The sequence below is a fragment of the Petaurus breviceps genome, unplaced genomic scaffold (assembly GCF_028583685.1).
Source record: "Petaurus breviceps papuanus isolate PSGF00001 unplaced genomic scaffold, PetGlider_PUasm1.0 174, whole genome shotgun sequence".
NCBI lineage: Eukaryota > Metazoa > Chordata > Mammalia > Diprotodontia > Petauridae > Petaurus > Petaurus breviceps.
In genome coordinates this window covers 29,672,739-29,694,747 of record NW_027185761.1, presented here as the reverse complement: position 1 = coordinate 29,694,747, position 22,009 = coordinate 29,672,739, and the positions used below count along the sequence as shown (strand labels likewise).

The following is a 22,009-nucleotide window of genomic DNA, read 5'->3' as shown; positions in this document are numbered from 1 at the left end:
GCCTATGCAATCAAGCCTAAATTCTGAGTCTGGAACTGAAAATTATTCAAAGTATAGCTACAACCTTTTCCACAGCGATGAGAGAGAGTAGCTGAACATGTGATTTTATTGGTATAAGGAACTCCCAGACAATGAAAATTTATCTACTTATGCAGATCAGCACTGTCCCTGTGACCTATATAATCTTACACACCTGCATAGAAAACTGAGAAGTCAATGAACTTACTCAAGGTGGCATAGTCAGTATATATCAGAGCCACAAATAGTACAACTTACATTTTAATTCTTTTTTTTTCATGATCTGCCCCTTCTATGTTTTATATTCCAGTCAGATTGGATTATTCTTTGTATCCCATTTTCATCTCATCTCCTTCTAATGACATGGCTTCATCTAAGTTGCAGAAAAAAGTCATCTTCTATAAGATGCCTTCCCCAATGCCTCTTAATTTCAATACTTTTCTAGGTTAATTATTTCTTATTTATCCTATATGTAAATTGCTCTGTGTGTGCAAGTGTGTGTCTATTTGTGTCTGTGCGTATTTGCAAATTCTCTCCTCCATTTGATTGTAAGCTCCTTGAAGTATGGTACAGATAATCCTTTGCCTCTCTTTGTATCCCCCATGCTTAGCACAGTGTCTGGAAAATAGTAGGAACTTAATAAATGTTTATTTATTGATTGATTACTCCTCCTATATCCAGAATTGACTTTCCTCCATTGTTTCTGCACCCACTATCAGCTGCTTCTTATCCCAATATTTATATTTTCCTTCAAAACTTGATTCAGATGTGTCATTCAAGAAACTACTTTTGACCTACTCACCCCCATTCTCTTTTTGAAAATAGTCCCTTATGCTGTTAAAATTTTCATTATACTTACTATGGACCTCTCCTTCGCAATCTTCCTGCTCTTAACATCATAGTTATTAATGTATTTTTCCTTACCTTCAGTAAGTTGCAAACTTGGGAGAAGGATCTTCTTTTTGGTATCTCTGTTAGGTAGCACAGTATGCAACCCACTATAATTAACCAGTCCCAAGGCATGCCAGTCAACCATCCAGTCTGGGGTCCTAATGTCTGCCCTGCTACCCTGCATATTACTTCCCCCTGGAAAACAGCTAATTGAGGGAAGTGTGGTGAAAGTTACATGTAGGGAAGCATGCTGGGAACATGGAAGTAAAAGGTTGTTCAAATGACAAAAAATGAATGAGGGAGTGAAAAATCTGGGCCACATCTCTATGATTCTCAATGACAATCCCTATCTCTAGGTCTCCCTTGTGAGACCATGTTTAGTTCTTTTAGTACTGAAAACCATATTTGTCAATGAGCTTACAAAATGAAGCTCATCAAGATGATGGTAACTAAGATGGTGAAGAGATTGGAAACAAAGACTTAGGATGATTAGTTGATGGAGCTGGAGATGTTCACCTAGAGAAGAGAAGTCTCAGGGAAGGATGATAACTTTTTTTGAAGGTCCACATGTAGAATACAGAAAATGAACTCCTTAGGGGCGGCTAGGTGGCACAGTGAGTAAAGCACCAGACCCAGAGTCAGGAGGACCCAAGTTCGCTTCGGCCTCAGACACTTAAGACCAACACAAAAAAAATAGCCATGTAAACTTTGGCAAGTTACTTAACCCCAATTGCCCCCCAAAAGGCAAAAATAAAATAAAATTAATTCCTTAAATGCTGCTTGGTCTATGTCTCCCCAGAAGTGACACAGTGGTTCAAACACAGTAGATTCTTTTACATATTTGTTGAATTGAAAAAAATACAGTTCTATTAACTCTAGAGAGTAGCACTAAAAATAAAAAAAAAAAGATTGGGAAATAATGGAGAGTTGTGGGTTAGAGTATAAGAACAGGGTTATACAGATGATAATGCAGACAAATTTGGAACTTGTTGAATATCTATATTCAAGGAATAGTAATTAATGGTTTAATGTATACATGACTGGAAAATTCCAGAGAAATCTCTCTGGAATAAGTCTTTGGTGGTCTGTGGTTTAACAGCTTTTTTTTAAATTTAGATAAAGGCATAGGTATGTTGATCAAATTTGCATGTGGCACAAAGCTGACTGGGATAGTTGACACACTGAATGGTTCAGAAGATTCTGCACAAGCCAGACCATTGTTTAGAAAACAAGAAGAATTTCAGTAGGAGTAAATGTAATGTTGTTTACATTTTTGAATACCAAATAAAAGAACTTTACAAATCTAGGATGGGTGGTCATGGTTAGACATCATTCTTTTCCCTCCCTCCAAAAAGATTTGAGGTTTTTAGAGAACCACAACTTCAATATGAGTTACTAGTGTGCTGAGGCATCCAGAAATCTAGTGTTAGCTTGGCCTGAGCTGAAAAAGGGATAGTTTCCAGAACTGAGAAAGTGAGAGTACCACTGAACTCACCCTTGGTCAGGCTACCTCTGGAATATTGTGTTCAGTCCTGAGCTTTGCACTTTAGAAAATATTTTTATAAGATGGAAAAGTGTACAGGGAAGGAAAAGTGTAGGGTCTGGATTCCATGCCTTGGAATTTAGCTGAATTCCATGTTCAGTTAGAGGAACTGGATTTGTTTAACCTGGGTATGAAAAGACTTGATAGGGGTGGGTAGGCACATGATAGTTGTGTTGACAGATTGGCAGTCCTGTCACCTGAAAGAGGTATCAAGCATGTTACATTTGACTGTTAAAGACAGAAGCAGGAGAAATGGAAAGAAGTGGCAGAGACATAAATTTAGTTTTAATATCAGAAAAAAAACTTTTATGATGTACACAGATATAAAGCCAACAGTCCATGAGTAAGCATTAGAACATAAAAAAATATCTTTGAGGTCATCTATTCCAATCCCCTCATTTCAGATGAGGAAACTGAGGCCCAGAGAGCATATATGTTGTGTTCAAGGTAGAAAAAGGCAGGAAAGGGATGTTACCTCAGGTTCTCTGACCCCAAATCCAATGTTCCTTCCACTCTACCAGGCTGGGACCAACACAAAAGGCTAGCTTGGAGTGGAATGAGCTTCCTGCTGAGGTGGTGAATACCCTTTTAGAGGTCTTCAAGGAAAGGATGGAGGAGCATTTGTTGAGAATGTTCTAGTAGAAATTCTTTCTGGGATCTGAGTTGGCCTAGATGACTGGTTAGTTTTCTTTGAAGTTTAAAATTGATGGCTCCAATTCTCCAATGGTTCTCTGATCTCATTGATATTAGTATCAATGATGCTAAGGGCAACAAATCTATGCTGTTGTACTCTCATTTATATATCATCTCTTATATTCATTAGGGGGAGTGAATCCAACACATTGGGGTCCATCCCCATTTATTCTTCACATTTTGTGAACACAAATGGAAAACACGAGGGTCACATCAATTGCCTTTTCTTTTTGTATTGCGAAAGATTCACTGTTTTTTCTCCTCATCCTTTTCTCTGAAGACATTCTTCATACTCATTCTGTGTAATTCCTTATCTGTAATGTATTGTAGTTTATATTAATTCACACAGCATTCTTCATTGCCTTTTGGATAATTCTCTTTAGGGAATGCAGTTTTACATGATTTGTAAGCTTTATAACGTTTTCAAAATAATATTAGGAAAAATAGGTCTTTGTTTTGAGAAGGTTGGAGTAATTTAAATAACTGCATTTTTAATCTAAATTCAAACCGTCTCCTTCTGGTCAATTCTGGGTCAAGAACATAGCCTATTTGTAGTATATCTCCTGGATTTAAGTACCAATGAATGAGTAAGGGATAGTCAGACTTTCACAAGTAGCACAGTAGTAGTGGCATATATTTTTGTCATCAGATAACTGAATAATATAGAGAATCTGAAACCCCACTGTGATTATTGCTAGTTGATGGCAAAAATAATTTTTGAGGAGAATTAATGCCTTAGAAGAAGGTTTCTTCTAAAATATTTTACAAGCATATATCAAATCCGTACATTTTCCCCCTATGCTTCAATTAAGAAACTTTGATCAATATCCCATTCCTATTAAGATAGGCATTGGTAAAGGAGTGACATTCTCCCTGATGGATTTGCATTCTCTTGAAGGCAGTCTAGCAGAGACTCAAAGTTAAAGAGGAATTCCCTATAGATGATCAGTTCCTCCAGATGCTCTAGTTTCCACACAACCCTGAGAAGTAGGTGCTATTATTGTGCCCATTTTACCATTGAAAACACTGAGGAAAATAAAAGTTGAGTGATTTGCCCAAGATCATATAACTAGTAAGTTTCTGAGGCAGGACTTAAACTCAGGTCTTTCTGACTCCAGGTGCAGAAGTTTAACTACTGTACCTCCTAACTCTTATTTGTGATAAAGGTAGATGACCCAGAAAATTGTTGGTGAAATCAGGTACATATAAACTTCTGATCAAACCTCTCAAGGAAAAAGTAAAATCATAATAACATTAAAATGATAACTTTTAAATAGATATATAATGAATTTGCAATATTAAATACTTTGGGACCTTCTAGAACAGGAAGAAAATAAGACTGACCAATAGATAACAAGTTCAGGAATTTTCCAACACTTGTTGAATTACTGCAAACAGATACTGAGTGCTTTATGGAATTTAACTGGAGATTGGAATGCTTTATGATTTATTTATTTGACTAGCTTGCTTTTCACAGAGATATGACAAATAAAACATCTAATGACTGAAATCAATGCATAACAGAAATGTCATTAAAATGTTCTCTTTTCTATAAAGAAGATTGTCAATAGAGTCCTATGTTAGCATCATGGCACATCAAATACCCTTAACCACTGTTATATTTACCTTATTATTACTAAATTCTTAACTCATGGAGCACCTAAGAATACACTTGATGTACAATGAGGTGTAGTGTTGATGAGAGTGTGACACTGAATAAAAAGTCAGACAACCTTTGGTAACAAGACAGAGCAAAGAGGGGGGAAATTAATTAATACTCACCAGCTGTTAAGTCTACCATACTTTGAAAACTGTTGGGGGTGCCATGCCACACCTCTAAGATCTTTTGACCTTATTTTTATTGTGCTTACAAAGCCAAACCACAGAAAATAAATGCAGAATATTGCTGTAGAAAGAAGTTTCATCAGGGATCATCAGCATATGTACGGCAACACAGGGAAATTCTTCACTCAGTGACAAGCATACCAAAGTAGTGTTAAATAAATTATGTGGCCCACATAAGTAAGAACAGCTGCCATCAGGAGAATCTTAAAATCAACATCATGCAGATTTATCTATTATAACTTCTATATAATAAAATAGAATCATTAACATAACCCAATGCACTTAAGTAATACAATTATTGCTTTAAAGGGAATAACAATGCATCACAATTGGTGCCTGCCCTGGTTAGAGCAGTTTGAACTTGAGAACACTAGTAGAAAGAGAGTGAGAAGTAAAACAGAGAGATGGAGAGGGAATAGAATGATGGAATGCGGGTATTAACATTGTACAAACTACAATAAAAGAAACTGAGGCAGAGCTCTGCGCTTGTGGCACTTTATTAAAGGGTCCATGGTTCCTTCCGGTGAAGTGAACCTCAAATTGTCCTCATGATCTGAGATGACCCTTTCTTCTTGGACCTTGTATTTATAGAATTTGATACCTAAATACGCAAAAGAGGCTTGACAAAATATAGAATATGACATATGACACAGAAGCTAAAATAAGCAAAAACAATCTGTCAGAAGGGTCATGAGTTGGGTGAAGCAAGGAGTATCTCCTCTTACTAGATAATCATAAGATAGATGAATCCTCCTTAGATTAGGTAAGAGGATATGGAACAAGCTATACATATGCTCCAAAAACATATCGAGGGGATATGGGGAGAGCTTTCTATACCATGCCATTACCCATGCTTGATTTGGTCATGGAATTTGAGCAAAATAGGTTGGAGATATCTTTGTTAGCAGTCTTGTTGTTGTGTAAGTGAGCGCCATAGCTGTTAAACAAGTAATGAAAATTACATTAAAATTTGAGGCCTATTACATAGCCCTTCTCTTACAATCTATATTCCTATGTGACTTATACAAAGTATGAATTAATGCATTACCTATTCTTTTACCAATTATCAGATAACTGACTAAATATATATTACTAGATGAATGTGTTAAAATAATTGCTAACAATATTTATCCCTTATAAAATCATAATGTACTGACTAATAATGATCAGCATTTGAGAAGGGGTCCTCAATGAATCATTTGTCTCAGGAGAGTAGAGGAGAAACAGCGAGAGAATGAGAAGAAATGCAGACATAGGGAAGTGTTATGGGTTATCCTTAGTTCTTCCCCCACTTTATAATGTGGTGGCATGCATGAGCATAGTATCATCAGTCCACCGATAAGTATAATTTTACAAGTTGTCTTTGATTTTTCCTACTTTCCTTGATAATGTCATAGTCGCCAAATAATAAAGCTCTATTTCCACATCTGCAGTACTTGGTATTATCTTTATTTGACAAATGGTACATTGTAGTGATTAGAATGAGGTGCAGGTGGTAAAAGTGGCCCCTCTTTCCTCCTAGGTCCTCTCACAGGACTAATGGGAAGGCTTTCTGTCATAGATGGGGGGATGATATTTATTTAGTACTGTAGATGCCATGAAGGTAGATGAACCTCCAATTTCAGACTCTCATCCTTCCCAACAACTTATTTCTAGTAGCAAAACTTTCTAACTAATCAGATCTGTCTCATCCCAGGAATTGAATGACACAATCTAATTTGATAACAAGTATAACCCTGGGAGTACTAGGTAGGAGATTCTTTAATTCTCAGAGACAGATGAGTGGAAACAATGTTACTTTGATCATTGTATGAGGAAGCAGGGTATAAAATAGTGGAAAGTAACATACACTTATACAAAGAAAAAGAATGGATGCGAAATCAGATTATCTTTAAGCAGCTATGTGATCTTGGATGTGTAATTTCACCTTCCTTGCTTCAGTCTCTTAATCTGAAAAAAACAAAACAAAATTAACTATGCATCATGGAATCACACATCTGAAGTTGGAAGAGAGCTAAGAGGCTATTTAGCCTAAATCCTTCATTTCACAAATAAAGAATTGAGATTCAGAGAGGTTGACCCAAGTCACATGGGTTCTAATTGGCAGATATGAAATTTGGATCTAAGTCATCGGACTTTACATCTATTGTTCTTCCAACCTTCTGCTGAATCCAGTTTGGACTGAACAGACACTGGGACTATCTATTTAAGAGCTAGAAGAGACATTATTAGACAAACCATTAGAGTCCAGTTCTTCAATTTTGCAGATGAGGAACAGAGGCCAGGAGAGGTTAAATGATTTGCTCAAGGTTCCATAAGTAGATTGCAGACAAGCGGGGATTTAATCTCACATGTAATGCTATTGCCACTGCATGGATTTCAAGATACCTTCCTTCTCTAAAAAAAATAGAATTTCTCATTCACTGGACAAGTGACAGACTGACTGTGAGCTAAGGCTAGAAGGGTTCTGTGGCCGCTGATACTATTGGAAAAGAATTACTGGAAGAAATATGAATAATTCAATGACAGAATCCCTTTGTGGTAATGAAGATATTCAAATGGATCTTGGAGTCACATATCAGTATAATAGGGCTTTTTATTTTTCTTTGTTCAAGTGACACAAGTAGGAACCATCAGCATGTTTCCTTCTCTCCCTTCTTTCTGCCTCTACCCCTCAATGCTGGCATGGTTGCAAAGGGATTTGTGGTGCTGTGTAAAGGAAAAAATGAGTGACTGGTACATTTAATTTATTACTTTTATTGACTTCTGCAGCAACAGAGCAGTTGTCCTCAGAAGGCCCATACTAGCTAATAAAATAAGACTTTAGAATTGATGTAGCAAATAAAATGCCAAATAAGAATGTCATTGTTATTAAAATGTAGTGACACTATCGATTCAAAATAAATATATTAGCCAGTTTGCCCTGCATTTGGAACTGGACCTAGCAGTTAGAGAGACCATTTGGGTTACAGGTTTACATGACAAATGAATGGTCTCCTACTAGTGGCAGTAGTGCAGGTTTATGGGACAAGATCACCATGGAAACCAGAATAAATCCAGAGGCTAAATGGAGCAGTGAATATCATTTTCAGAGTTAGTCTCTCTGTGTTGCAAAGACAAAATCCAAGAGACATTTAACATTATTTCCCTTTTATATGTGAAATTATAGACTTGGAATTTTTCAACTCATATGATTATTGAAAGTTTTCCCTGTGTTCTACTCAGCATCAAAACTTCAGATCTATATCAAATAGACCTAGTACTGTCTTCTGCATCAGATGCATTCCCATCCTCTTTTTCCTCTTTCCAAAGAGTCTTAATGATAATGTATCAATTTAATATTTGTTTATGATTCTGTTATAAAAAGGGACTTTAGGAATCAACTGTTTTATTCCTCTCCCCTCCACTTTTTATAGATCAAGAAAACAATTAACAAAAAGTCCCATGTGTAATGTATGTCAGAATCAAGATTTGAACTTAAATTCCCTGACTCCAACCCTATCATTTTTCCTCAGTGCCCAAGAGTGTCTCAACTCTATTGATGCTAAGAAAATGAGATTCTCCTTATGACCCTAACTCTTTTGTAGAAGTCCCTGGGCCCTGGTGGACGTGGGGCCAATTTGCTCAAGTAATTACTGACAATAAACAGGCATTGATAGAAGCTCCTTCCTGGGGGGAAAAAAGAGGCCAGGAACAGAAACAGTGAATGAGAGAAAGTATAGGCTTCAGTCACTCAGTCTCTAATGGATTGTAATTTTAAAGAATTTGACCTGGAAGAGACATAGGAGATCATTAAGAAGAAACCTCTCATTTTATAGATAAGGAAACTGAGGTGCAGGGAGTATAATTGACTTGTCCAGGGCTATGTGTTTGAGATAAGATTTGAACCTGGGCCTCTTTGACTCTTCCCACTTTACCTTGCTGCTTTCCATATATAGCAAGATGGAGGGGAAAATTGGAATTAGTAGCAGGGTTTCAAAATTAGAGCAGTCAGCCCATTGAAGAAGATAGACTGTGATCCAACACAGAGGCTAGCCAAGATATGACTCTTTTAGTCTGTAATATTCTAACAATGTTTTTCACTGGGAGACATGGGCCTTGCTTTGCTTTTGAACACATGGATAAACATCCTTAGAGTGGGTCATGGTCTTTGCCCCTCTTCATGGAGACACTGTCTTGACTTTTCATTTGCTTGAGCTCATTTTTGTGAGCTTCTATAGTTTTGTCTGCTTGAAATATTGCTGTCTGAGCCAATATCATGCCTTTCTTTGGCAGAAAGGCTCTTTAAATTCTCCAGTATATCAGTTACCAGCTCTATTCACTGAGGAATATTGGCGTATTCCTCCATTTTCTTTTGTGCTTCCTGGTGAAATTTTCTTGCCCGTATCCCTTCACTATGTAGTCACACCAACTACCTTGGCATGCATGTAATAAACTGGCACTTCATCTCTACTTCTAAAATCCTTTATCTTTCTTGATAGCACAGTCTAGATGTTGCCTCCTTCATGAAATCTTCTTCTATGACCACAGATGCTAGAAATCTCTCTTCCTCAAATTACTTTGTATCTATGGATTCATGTATCTGTTATATTTCCTAGGATAATGCAAGCTCTTGGAGAATGGGGATTATTGAAAAAAAGCTACCATTTACATGGTACTTTAAAGTCTGCAAAAATGTTTTACAAATATATAGCTATAGGGCATCTTCATATAAAACTATTTACTACTACAATTACTATCATCATCAACAACAACAGTTAAAATAACCAACATAAAATACCAGGAATGTATGTAATATTTCAGTATTTGTAAAGCATTTTAAAATGCTTGATCACATTTGATCCTTGAAAGAAACATGACAGCCAGGAGTTATTACTATTCTTATTTTTCAGATAAAGAAACTAAGGTGGACAGAGATTAAGTGACTTGCTCAGAGTCACACAGTTAGTAAGTATCTGAAGCTGTATTTGAACATGAGTTTTCTCTATTCCAGGCCTAACACTATGCCACTTACCTGCCTTTCATTATTTTATTTTACAGAATATTGACTAATTAGGTACAAAATATATATTTTTAGAATTGAATTAAACTGAATAGTATGGACAGATAAGTACTGACAGTACTCAGAGAACTAAAATTTATATTTTCCCTTTTCTCTTGAAAGTACCTGCAAAACCATGGACGATTCATTTAACTTCTCTTTACGTATTTCTTCATCGATGAAACAGAGTGGAGCAGGGTACACTGATTAGTGCTGAGGTTTCTTCCTGCTCTATATCTCAGATTCTATTGCCAATTGTGTGATTACCAGAATTAGGTTGTGATTTCCAAAGGCATCACCTCCTGTAGGCAGCCACAGATGTCACTTTTCCCTTGAGACCAGATTGTCATAGTTTCCAGAGGAGTTAAAGTTGGATCTTAGATATAAAGCTAGTCCAATACCTTCTTTTAAGATGAGAAAATGAGTTCTGACTAGTTTTTGTGACTAGGTCAAGGCTACATAGATAAGTAATATTTGAATCCAGGTTGTCTGGCTTAACATTGAGTATCTACTTGTCAAAACTTCTCCTTGGTGAGTTTAAAGAAAGATTTTGAATTCTTTGAGAGTTGGTGCTGAGAAGCAACAGTTTAATAGCTGAAAAAAAATATGGACTTCCCAGTGACTTGGATCACTGTGGAGAATGACATCAGCTGGATAGAATTTTGCTTCCTTTATATCAGTGATTTGGCCAGTCTGAGTTAATAAGTGTGTCTCCATATTCAACCAATGTCTCAGTGGATTGATTCTGTTCACATATTGCAATGAAGTAACGAAGAAAAGGAAATGAAAAGAAACTGTCCATTTGCAATAATTGTGTTGCTTAAAATGTACTTAAACTATAATGAACAAATTTACCCACATAGGTAGAGATAAAACAGAATGTATCTATCTCATTTCTTTGCAGATTTGACAGACTGTGAATATTGGTGATAAATTGGTTCTTTTCTTCTCTTTTAAAAATATGCTTTGTTAAAAGTAATGACTCATTGGGTAGGGGCTAGGGGAATGTGATGTCAGGAAGTGAAGGGAACAAAAATAAAAGAAGACATCAATGATAATTTAGAAAAACAGAAATATTGACTATGTATAATACAGAACATTTTCTAGATGTTTCTAGCACTTTACGAGAAAAAAAATTGTCTCAGTTGTCTATATATTTAAGTGACGCTGTTTCAGGGGCCTGAGGAATCTAGAAAATTACCTTACTTTTCCAATTTGCTATGAATGAATAAGTAAAAGTTTAAATAAAGCAAACGGCTTTGGTGTCCTATATTTCCATGGCTTGTAAGGGATTTTAAAAAGCAGTTTTACATGATATAGTAGGAGAAGCACTAAGTTCTGAGTCAAAGGGCATAGCTTTGAATCATTCCCCTCATATTTAGTAGTGCTTTGACCTTGGGCTAGTCATTTAAAATTTCTGAGCCTACAGTTCTTTATCAATAAAATGAAATGATTGTTTTAGACCAGAAATTCTTAACTTGGATCCCACAAATTCATTTAAAATACTTAATGTATATTTTAATATAATTGGTTTCTATTGTGATCCTATACATTTTATTTTATGCATTTGAAACTTTCTGAGATTTAAAGCTGAAAATGAGATATTATTATCTCCATGTAGAATAATAGGTCATTGAAAGAAGAAACTGTTCCTTATTCATTCTTGTACCAGCATGGCACCTAGTCCAGGGTCTTCTCTGTAGTCGGAGATCAATATATGCTTCTTATTTAACTGAATTTCACACACCAGTTACAAAGGATATGAGAAAGGAAGGAAGGTGGTTTACCAATACAGAATTTCTCCTGTTTGGGAGTACAGATTTTCCTATGAACGAATATTTGGTTATTCATGATCCCCAATAGATTTCTCCACGGTGTCTGTCTTCTAAAATGTTCACTGCTTTGTAGGTGAGAGAAATCTTTCCATTTATCAGAGATTAAATCCATCTCATGCTCGCTTGTTTCCCTTACAAGCTAAGGCTAGGCACTATCATGGATCTAACATCCTATAATGAGCTACTGGCAGGAGATTTGAACTGAAGTCCCAGAGTCATGTCTAAGCTCCCTTGGATAAGCAAGAACAGTTACTGAGCATCACTTTCAGGCTATACATGAAAAACAAACCTGCCTTTGGGGAGCAGGGTCTGAGGCCAATCTGAACACATGAGCATTTGCTCGTCTTTGCTTTGGTCCCTGTAGGACAAGCACTTCCATTTAAAGTCATACATAATTCAGTTCACTTGGCAGTGTCTGCTCAGGATGTGTCAAGGCCGCGAGATGATCTAGAGCCTCTAAGCTGCTCCTGCTTTTCAGGAAGAGTGAGAAAATGAAAACATTCCTTGTCAATATCCAGTGGATGATGACACTTCATTAAAGAACATCTGTTTCCTTCATTCACATATTCATTCTACAAACATTTACTGAAAACTACGAAGAATGAACTAATGTCAAAATAAAGTCCATTGTTTTTGAAGAGTTTACAATGTGCTTAAGGACAGAAGACATACATGGAATAAATGCTAAATAGCAATAAAAATAATTTAGTGCTAGTATAAGAAAAATATGACTGTTTTCCCAATATCACTAAGATAGAATGTTGGTTATTCTTGATAAGTGTGATGCTTCAATTTAGCCAAATGAATATGAATGCATTTTGTATGTGAGACTGCATTAGGATCCACTTTGGATAAAAAACAAACCCTTTACTTATTAAATATAATTACTTTCTTTCTCCTCATTTGATGATTTTTAAATTGGTTACAATAAGAAAAGAGTTTAAACTTTGTCAAGTCCACTAGATGTCAGAATGAATAGAGCAATGTACCTGCATTCAAAAAGAATTTAGTTCAAATCCAACCTCAGAAATGAATCAGCCATGTGACTCTGGACAAATCACTTAATCTATGACTACCTTAATTTATTCATCTGTAAAATTGGGATAATAATAGTACACATTTTCTCAAATCTTTGTGATACTAAAATGAGATAATATTTATTGTGTTTTGCAAACCTCAATTAACTTTATAAATACTTGATTTTTTAAAAAATTAATTTTTACCACCAGGAGGTACTATCACCAATTTTGCAACCCCATTAGATTATTAGGGCCAAGGGTTGGAAATTCTAAAATCTCCCCGCATGCTCCACCCAAGAAATTAAATCTCTAAGGTTCTCAGGGAACTGAGACCTCTTTTTAGCCAATGTTGCCTTTCTGTGGATGTAGGTGACTGTATCCATAGTCTAAGGACATTTTCTGTGTGGATGTAAAATTAAACTTAATTCTTCAATGATGTCAAAGATTCGTTTGCATTCTGAACTATGATGCTCTGCATGCTCACTGATTGCATCTTATTTTACTTTGGCTCTTGTGTCAGCTGAAATTGAACGAGCCTCTCCCACCTTTGGAAGTTTTAGGGAAAGTATTGGACCTTCATCCTAGGGATGGAGACTAGTAAACTGGTTCATATATACAACCTATGATGCGTTAGGAAAATGAGGATTTGTTTAAAGTATAAATTCATCAAATCTTATTTTTTATTTATCAAGTTCAAATAATTAAAAAAATAACTTCAACAAACACATTAAGTATTCAACCTAATTAAAGGATGATAAGGGCACAAATAATGGAGTTAAATGGGACTAGGGATACAAAGAGATTTGAGACTAGGTCTTTGACAAAAAGCATCTTATAATCCAGTAGTGGAGATAAGAGAGACACATAAAAATATAAATAATAATTAAAGATGTAAAATGATGTAAATGAGAGAAATAGATAATAACTAATAGTTTAAGTTAGCATTTGTTTGTGCTTTAACATTTTAAAAAGATGTGGAAATATCGAATTTTATCCTCATAACAACCATTTTATAAATGAGGAATTTGGGTCAGACACAGGTTTGAGCCCAGTCTCCCTTTCTTGTCTCCATCTCTAATGTTTTCTCCACTATTCCACATGGCTGTCTCTGAGAGTGGTGCAGTGAAAAGAAGGTAAGACTCTATTTCTTCATCTCTTAAATGATAGGGGTATGCTAAATGAAGACTGACCCAGATCCTATGATTATGAGTATAAATTAAGTCATTTCAGTTCTTGTCTTAGCTCTGATACTAATTGAACCTTTCTGAGTTTCACTTCTCTCCTCTGTAATATGAATGGTTTGGATGAGAAGATCTCTAGGATTCCTTTTAACTCTACAATTGTATAATTCTGAGTTCAGAATAGGGAAAATTCTCTTGGTAGTAAAGAATATGAAATAAATTAAGCATTCAAGATATGATTTGAACTGGACTTCAAATAACCAGTTTTATTGAATGTTTCAAAATTATATCACCAAGTTTAGTCATTTTAAAAAATTGTTTAGTCACAATAGAACTTAAATATTTAATGAAACTCATAGCCTTTCAAGTACAGATTCATTCTGATGCACATTTATCAAGTACTTGTTTCACACAAGGTATTGTATTAGATTCTGGAGATGCAAAGACAAAAGAAATTCTCTGTCCTTTTGTCCTGCTGGGAGAATCCAACATGTACACAGAAAAGTAAATACAAAGTATATTCAAGATAAAGCGAAATTATGTCCACAGACAAGCAGATTAACAACTGGGAAAAAGGGAGAAATAGAATCAAGGAAGTCTTCATAAAAGAGGTGGCATGTGAGCTATGTTTGAAGGGAGCTAAATATGCTTTGAAAGAGGGGCCCCAATATTAAATTAGTTATTATTATGTGAAGTTTTCCAAATAGTAAGCTGTACTTTTCACTTTTCCAGTGCTTCCCCATCTATCTTCCACTTTAAAGATATGACCTGTAGAATAGTAATCCTGATATTCCATCCCTTCTGTCCTCTCTCCATTTCTCACATCCATGAGTCATCACATTTCTCCTGTAATTAGTCACTTTGATGTTTGTACTAACAATGAATCCATGAATTTAGATAATATATGTTAGGATTTCTAAAGTCATTTAAAAAGGTGACATTATTCTTCTTCTTTTGACTGAAGAAGGGCTTGAATTTATTTTTTCCAGTAGTGGAATCGGGATTCATAATGAGAATATTAAACATACAATGGAAAGACCACTGACTCTGGAATCTGAGAAACTGAGTTCAAATACTATTGCTGAGGCTTACTACCTACATGACCTTGGGCAAGTCATTCAATCTCCTAGGACTTCAGTTTCTTCATCTCAAAAAGGACCATGTTAGAGCAAATGACCTCCAGTACCCTCCTTCTTGGTCTATCAACCTATGACCACACCTCCTTGGTAGACTCCTTTTGTGAACCATGGCTCACACTTTCAAGGTAGTAGGATATGGATGGCTACAGAACAAAGCAAATCTGATTCTTATAGGAATTTGATTCATGAGTTGGCTTTATTAGCACCACACTCTAAATAATAGAGGTGACTATCTTTCTTCATATTGGTAGTAAGGCAAATTGCTAAGACAACCACATTAGTATTTTTCCTCTTTTCCCATGTCTTTCTGGTGCCAGCATGAACAATGCTGTTTTCAGAGAGGAGCTACTGAGTGTGTCTCATCAAGCAGATATCCAGTTATTACAAAGGAACTTTTCCACTCAACCTGAGTATAAACAGGATGAAGGAAGATTCCACAGGAACAATAAGTGATCCCTAAGACTTACTTCTCCTGTACCCAGAACAGTGCCCTCAACCTGAGTGATATTGATATTCCTTTCTATTTCAAATTTATTTAACATTCTCTTCTAAAATATTGTTTCAAATTCTTTCTGTCCCTAAAGCCCCATCCTCCACTCATTGAGAAAGCAAGCAAGCAATATGATATCAATTAGACATGTGAAATCATGGAAAACACATTATCCTATTAGCTTTGTCTCCCTCCAAAAAGGCAAGAAAATGTAAAAAGTGAGAAAATACATACTTCAATTTGCATTCAAAATTCATCAGTTTTCTCTTTAGAGGTGAAAAGCATTTTTCATAATAAGTCCTTCAGAATATCTTAGATCATCTTGTTGATTACAGTAGCTAAGTCTTTCATGGTTAATCATCATTACAAATTGCTTTTACAACATATAATGACCTCCTGGTTCTGATCACTTCATTCTCCTTCAATTCATATAGGTTTCCTAAGTTTTGCTGAAGTCTTCCTCCTTATCATTTCTTAAAGTACTATAGTATTTTTTCCAAAATCCTACACCAAAACTTTTTCAGTCATTCCTCAATTGATGGATATCCACTCAAATTGTAGTTCTTTTTTTAACCACAAAAATAGCTGCTATAAACATTTTCATACATATAGATGCTTTTCTTTTTTTCTTTAATCTTCTTGGAATATATATACAGTAATGGTATGGCTGAGTCAAAAGTATGCACAATTTGACAGCCCTTTGGACATAGTTCCAAATTGGTCTTCACAGTGGTTGGACCACTTTACAACTCCACCAACAATGCATTAATATCCCTATTTTTCCACATTCTCTAACACCAGCATTTGATGTTTTCCTTATCTCTCATGTTAGCCAATCTGATAGGTTTGAGGTTGCACCTTAGAGTTATTTTAATTTGCATTTCTTTAATCAATAGTTATTTAGAGCATTTTTCATATATTTCTAGGAATTTTCATTTGGGGATCTTTTCCAACAGGTGATCAGTGAATTCTTTCAATTTCTCTTTTGCTCTTTGGTTCTAAAACATCAGGGCAATTTTCCTAAAGAAGTTATTGAAAGTTGTTTTCTAGGTTATTTTTTTTTCATCATGACTTTCAGGTAGTACAATAATTTTTAAATTATCTCTCCTGGATCTATTTTCCATGTCAGTTTTTTTTCCAATGAGATATTTCACATTGCCTTCTATTTTCCATTTGTTTAGATTTGTTTAATAGTATCTTGATTCCTCATAAAGTCACTAGCTTCCATTTGCTCCAATCTAATTCTTAAGGAATTATTCTCTTCAGCAAGCTTTTGAGATTCTTTTTCCATCAGGCATATTCAACTTTCTAAGGCATTCTGCTTTTCATTGGCTTTTTGGGCCTCTTTTGCCATTTGAGTTAGTTTATTTATTTATTTTATTTTATTTATTTATTAATTTATTGTAAGCAATCAGGGTAACTTGCTCAAGGTTACAGGGCCAGTTATTTCTGGGTGTGGTGCTAAGTATCTGAGCCTGGATTTGATCCCCAGGTCATCCCGACACTGGAGCTCATGCTCTTACTTGCTGAGCCACCTGGCCACCCCTAAGCAATTGGGGTTAAGTAACATGCTCAAGGTTACACGGCCAGGTGTTTCTGCATGGGTCCTAAGTGTCTGAGCCCGGATTCGATCCCCAGGTCGTCCCGCCACTGGAGCCAGCGCTCTTACTCGCTGTGCTACCTGGCCACCCCATTAGTTTATTTTTTAAGGTGTATTTTCTTCAGTCAGGTTGTTGACTGTCTTTTCATGATTTCCTTGCATCATTCTCATTTTCTTCCCAATTTTTCCTCCACTTCTCTTACTTTTTCTTCCTAGAAAAAAAATTTTTTATTGAAATTTCTCTATATTACATCAGGAAACACTTCTTATTTCATTTCTTCAAGTAGTGAGATAAACAAAAGATGACATTTTCCCTTTGACAGTAAATGATGACCAAATTAGTGTCTCAAAATAATATCTCCTTGGGAGGATTGGGGTTTCTGTGATGCAGATGATACTGTCCATAAGGGTACCAGCAGTGTTTGGTAGTGAAGAACAGTTTATTCAGCTCTTCTATCATTGGTCCTTGCTGAGTAGTGTTACCATCTGCTTTCAATATGCTTTTCAGAATGTGATCATATGCTTCTTCTTAGTAATCCACAGGGTATGGTCTAACTATAGGTTTGGTGTGCTCATAAGGCATGTCCACAGAAGGATGGTAACAGATGATAGTTCTGCCATCTGACAACAGTGCGAGTTCCACCTTGCAATTGTAGTCTTCTGGAAAAGGTGTGTATGTTGACTTATGAAAAACACAGCATGGAGCTCTCTGCAGTGTCATTTGCCAGCTGGAGGCAGCTGCCTGTGCCAGCAGAACTCTGGAAAAGGCCGACCTCACTGCTGCCTGGGCCATAGTGCAGAGGGTGCAGATGTCTGGAAAGCAAAGTGCCTTTTTTTAATCTTCTCAAGACACACACTTCCCTTTAACTAAGGACACTAGCTGGGGCTGTCCCAGCCACTCAATCCATGTTCCCCGTGGTGCTTTTACTTGGTTTTCAAAATCCTTCTTGAGTTCCTCTTGGAAGCTTTTGATTCTCGAGTTTGGAATTTGTTGTTTTCCTCCCATTCCATGCTTTGATCTTTTTTTGTCCTCAAAAAAGGAATCTAGGGTTTGACTGCTGTGCTTGCTTTGCTCCCTTTGCTTGCTCATGTTGCCACTCAATTACTTGACTTTTGAGCTGTTTGCCACAGTAGAACTTTGCTTCTATAGAACAGAGCTTTGTCCCAAATCACTGGGCTTTTTGCAGCTGCTGGGGCTATTAGCTCAGTGCGCTCTCTGATGTCTCCACAAGCTCTGGTGCCTGGTCACACACCCCAGGACCTCCACCCAAGACAGCAATCCAGATCCAAGCAGGTTAAAGCAAGAGTGATTACTCCTCTGAATGGTTCCTTGGTCCCCCTATGATCTTCAGGCCAGGAGCTCTGAAGCAGCCCCAGGCAGCAGCTGCATGGTCATGGTGCCTCCGCTGCTTCTTTCCTTCTCCCCCTGGGGGCAGAGGCTGGATCACACTCTCAGTCCCCATGTACCCGCAAAGTCCATACTGACCTTTTACTTTGCCTTTGGCATTTGTGGGTTGATACTTCTTGCAACTGCCATAGCTGCTGATGATCCACTCTCCTGTTGTCCCTCAAGCTGCTGCTAGTAAGGGCCAACCTGAGGCTGAAACCATGGGCCATTTGGTGTTGGGCTTGGCTCCCAGCATGCTGTTATGGGCCCTTCCTGCCTGTCTGGCTGCCTTTAGCTGGAGATTTGTTTCTCTCTGTCACTTTTTGGATTCTGTAGCTCTAAAGTTAGTTTATAGTAATATTTTGTAGGTATTTGAGGTGGTTATGGGGGGAGATCATGGAGTTTTCCTGCTTCTATGTTGCCATCTTGACTCCACTCCCAGATAGTTGTGATTTCTTCTTCTGAAATTTGACTGTTCATATCATTTAACCATTTATCAATTGGGAAATGTTTTATTTATTTTTTTATAAACATGGCTCAGTTCATTGTATGTTTGAGAAACTTGCTGTAAAAAAGTTTTGACATTCTTTATTGTCTGTAATGTCTTTTAGCAAAATGTAGTTTTCCTGACTATATATTTTAATTGTGTCTATTTTGTTTCTGCTTTGTCTGAGAACATGTTTGCTACCCATCATTTATTACCTTAGCCAAAGCATAATAGATTCTGCTCCAGCTCCTTATATTAACTATTTGTATATTTCTCTTTCAAGTGTCTTTCTTCTGAACAACTTATTGATGGGTTTCTAGCCCATTTGTTATCCATTCTCTTTTTCCCATGTTACATAAATTATTACACAAAGGAGGGGTCCTACCAATTTCCTTTTATGTAATAATATGCTATTGAAATACTTAAACCAGGAAGAGAAAAAAACAGAGAGAGAAAATCATAAATCTATCTTATTAATGAACATTAATGCAAAAATCCTAAATAAAATACTAGTAAGGTGACTACAACAATATGTTTAAAAGATTATACATTGTGACTAAGAAGGATTTATACCAGGAATTCAGCGATAGTTTAGCATGAGGAAAACTATTAACATAAATGATTGTATCAATAATAAAAGTAACAGAAATGTGTGATTATATTAATAGATGTTGAAAAGGCATTTGACAAATACAACTCATTTCTTTTTAAAAAACTCAAAAGCATAGGTATCAAAGATTTTTTCCATCGTTCGATAAAAAATCATTTACTAATAAAACACCAGTAAACATTATTTATAATGGGGAGAAGCTAGACACATTCCCACTAAGTTCAGATGTGAAGCAAAGATGCCCTCTGTCACCAATATTATTAAATATTTTTTTGAAAATCCTAGAGATACCAATAAAAGAAGAAAAAGAAATACATGATACGATAACATACTTGGAAAATTCCAAACATTTAACTAAAAATTTACTTGAATCAATAATAATTTTAGAAAAATGCAAGCATATAAAGTAAATCTACATAAATCATCAGCATTCCTCCATATCACCAAGAAAACCCTATAAGAAGAGACAGTAAGAAATATCCTCATTTAAAATAACTTTAGACAGTAAAAATATATCTTACAATACATCTGCCAAAACCAACTCAAGAACTATGTGAAGAATATTATTTAATAAAATATATACATGTTAGATGAGATTTAAACAACTGGGGAAATATTAATTGCTCATGGGTAGGAAAGGCAAATATAATAACAAATGAAAATTTTACCTAAACCAATTTATATATTCAATGCCATCTCAATTAAATTACCAAAAAAATTCTACTGGGTTAGAAAAAAATACAAAATTCACTTGGAAGAACAAAACATCAAGAATATAAAAAAATGGATGAAAAATCATATAAAGGAAGGCAGTTTAGAAATATCATATCTTTAACTATATATTAAGCAAGTAAATATCAAAACTATCTGATTCTACTAAGAAATAAAAAGTTAGATCAGTGGAACAGAGTAGATTTATAATTTAGAGCATCAAATGACTATAGTAACTTAAAGTTTGACAAGTGTAAAGACAAGTTTGTGGGATAAGAATTCACTATTTCATAAAAAATTCTAGGGAAAACTGGAAAACAGTATGGTAGAAATCATACACAGGCCAATATCTTATACCATTTACTACGATAAGGTAAAAATGGATGTATGACCTATATGTAAAAAGAGATATTACATGAAAATTTGAAGAACATGGAGCACATTACCTATCAGACTTATGGATGGGTGAACAATTTAAAAATAAACAACATAGAACAGTGTGAGATGTAAAGTAGAAAATTTCAATTATGTTAAATTAAAAAAAATGTACAAATGTAATGAATGTAGCCAAAACCAGAAGGAAAGCAGAAAATAAGATGGGGGAGGGAATCTTTAGGCTATTTCTCATATAAAAGCCTTGTATCTCAGATATACAAAGAAATTTTCAAAATATACAAGAACATGTTATTCTCCAATTGATAAATGATCAAAGGATATGAATTGTCAATTTTCTGATGAAGAATTCAAAATAATTTATAGTCATATGAAAAAAAACTTTAAATCATTTTTGATTAGAGGAAAGGAAAATAAAACAACCTTGAGATATCATTTTACATTAGATTGGTTTAAATGATTGAAGAGTATTGGCTTAAATGATTGAAGAGGAAAGTGACAAATGTTGGAAGGGATGTGGAAAAAGTGGGCCAATAATTTACTATTGACAGAGCTGTGAACTGATCCAACTATTTTGGAGAGACATCTGGAATTAGGTTCTAAGAGTTATTAAACTGCTTATACTCTTTGACCCAAAAATGCAATTACTAGGTCTATTTCCAAAGATGATTAGGGAAAAAGAAAAAGAACCTATATGTTCTAAAATATTTATAGCAGTTCTCTTTGTGGTGGAAAATAGCTGAAAATTGCTAGGATGTCTGTCAATAAGGGAATGGTTGAACATGTTATAGCTTATAGTTGGGATAAATACTATTTTTAATAAGAAATCATGGGCTCATTGATCTTAGAAAAGTATACATAGATTTGCATGAAATAACAAAGAGTGAAATGAGTAGAACCAAGAGAACACTTTATCCAATAACAACAATGTTGTTTTAAGAATAACTTTGACTGACTAAGTCATTTTGACTATTATGATTACCCAAATTACTACAAAGTACCAAAGAAAGAAGAAGCTATTTAAATCCAGAGAAAGAACTGATGAAGAGAATTATGTTTGGGATTATTTGTGTGTGTGTGTGTGTATACTCTCTCTCTCTCTCTCTCTCTCTCTCTCTCTCTCTCT

General features: G+C 35.5%; 1 pseudogene; it reads right to left on the bottom strand.

The window, feature by feature from the left end:
- Positions 1 to 17,549: 17,549 nt before the first annotated feature.
- LOC138158350 (large ribosomal subunit protein mL42-like) lies at positions 17,550 to 18,127 on the bottom strand (annotated as a pseudogene).
- Between the last annotated feature and the right edge of the window lie 3,882 nt (positions 18,128 to 22,009).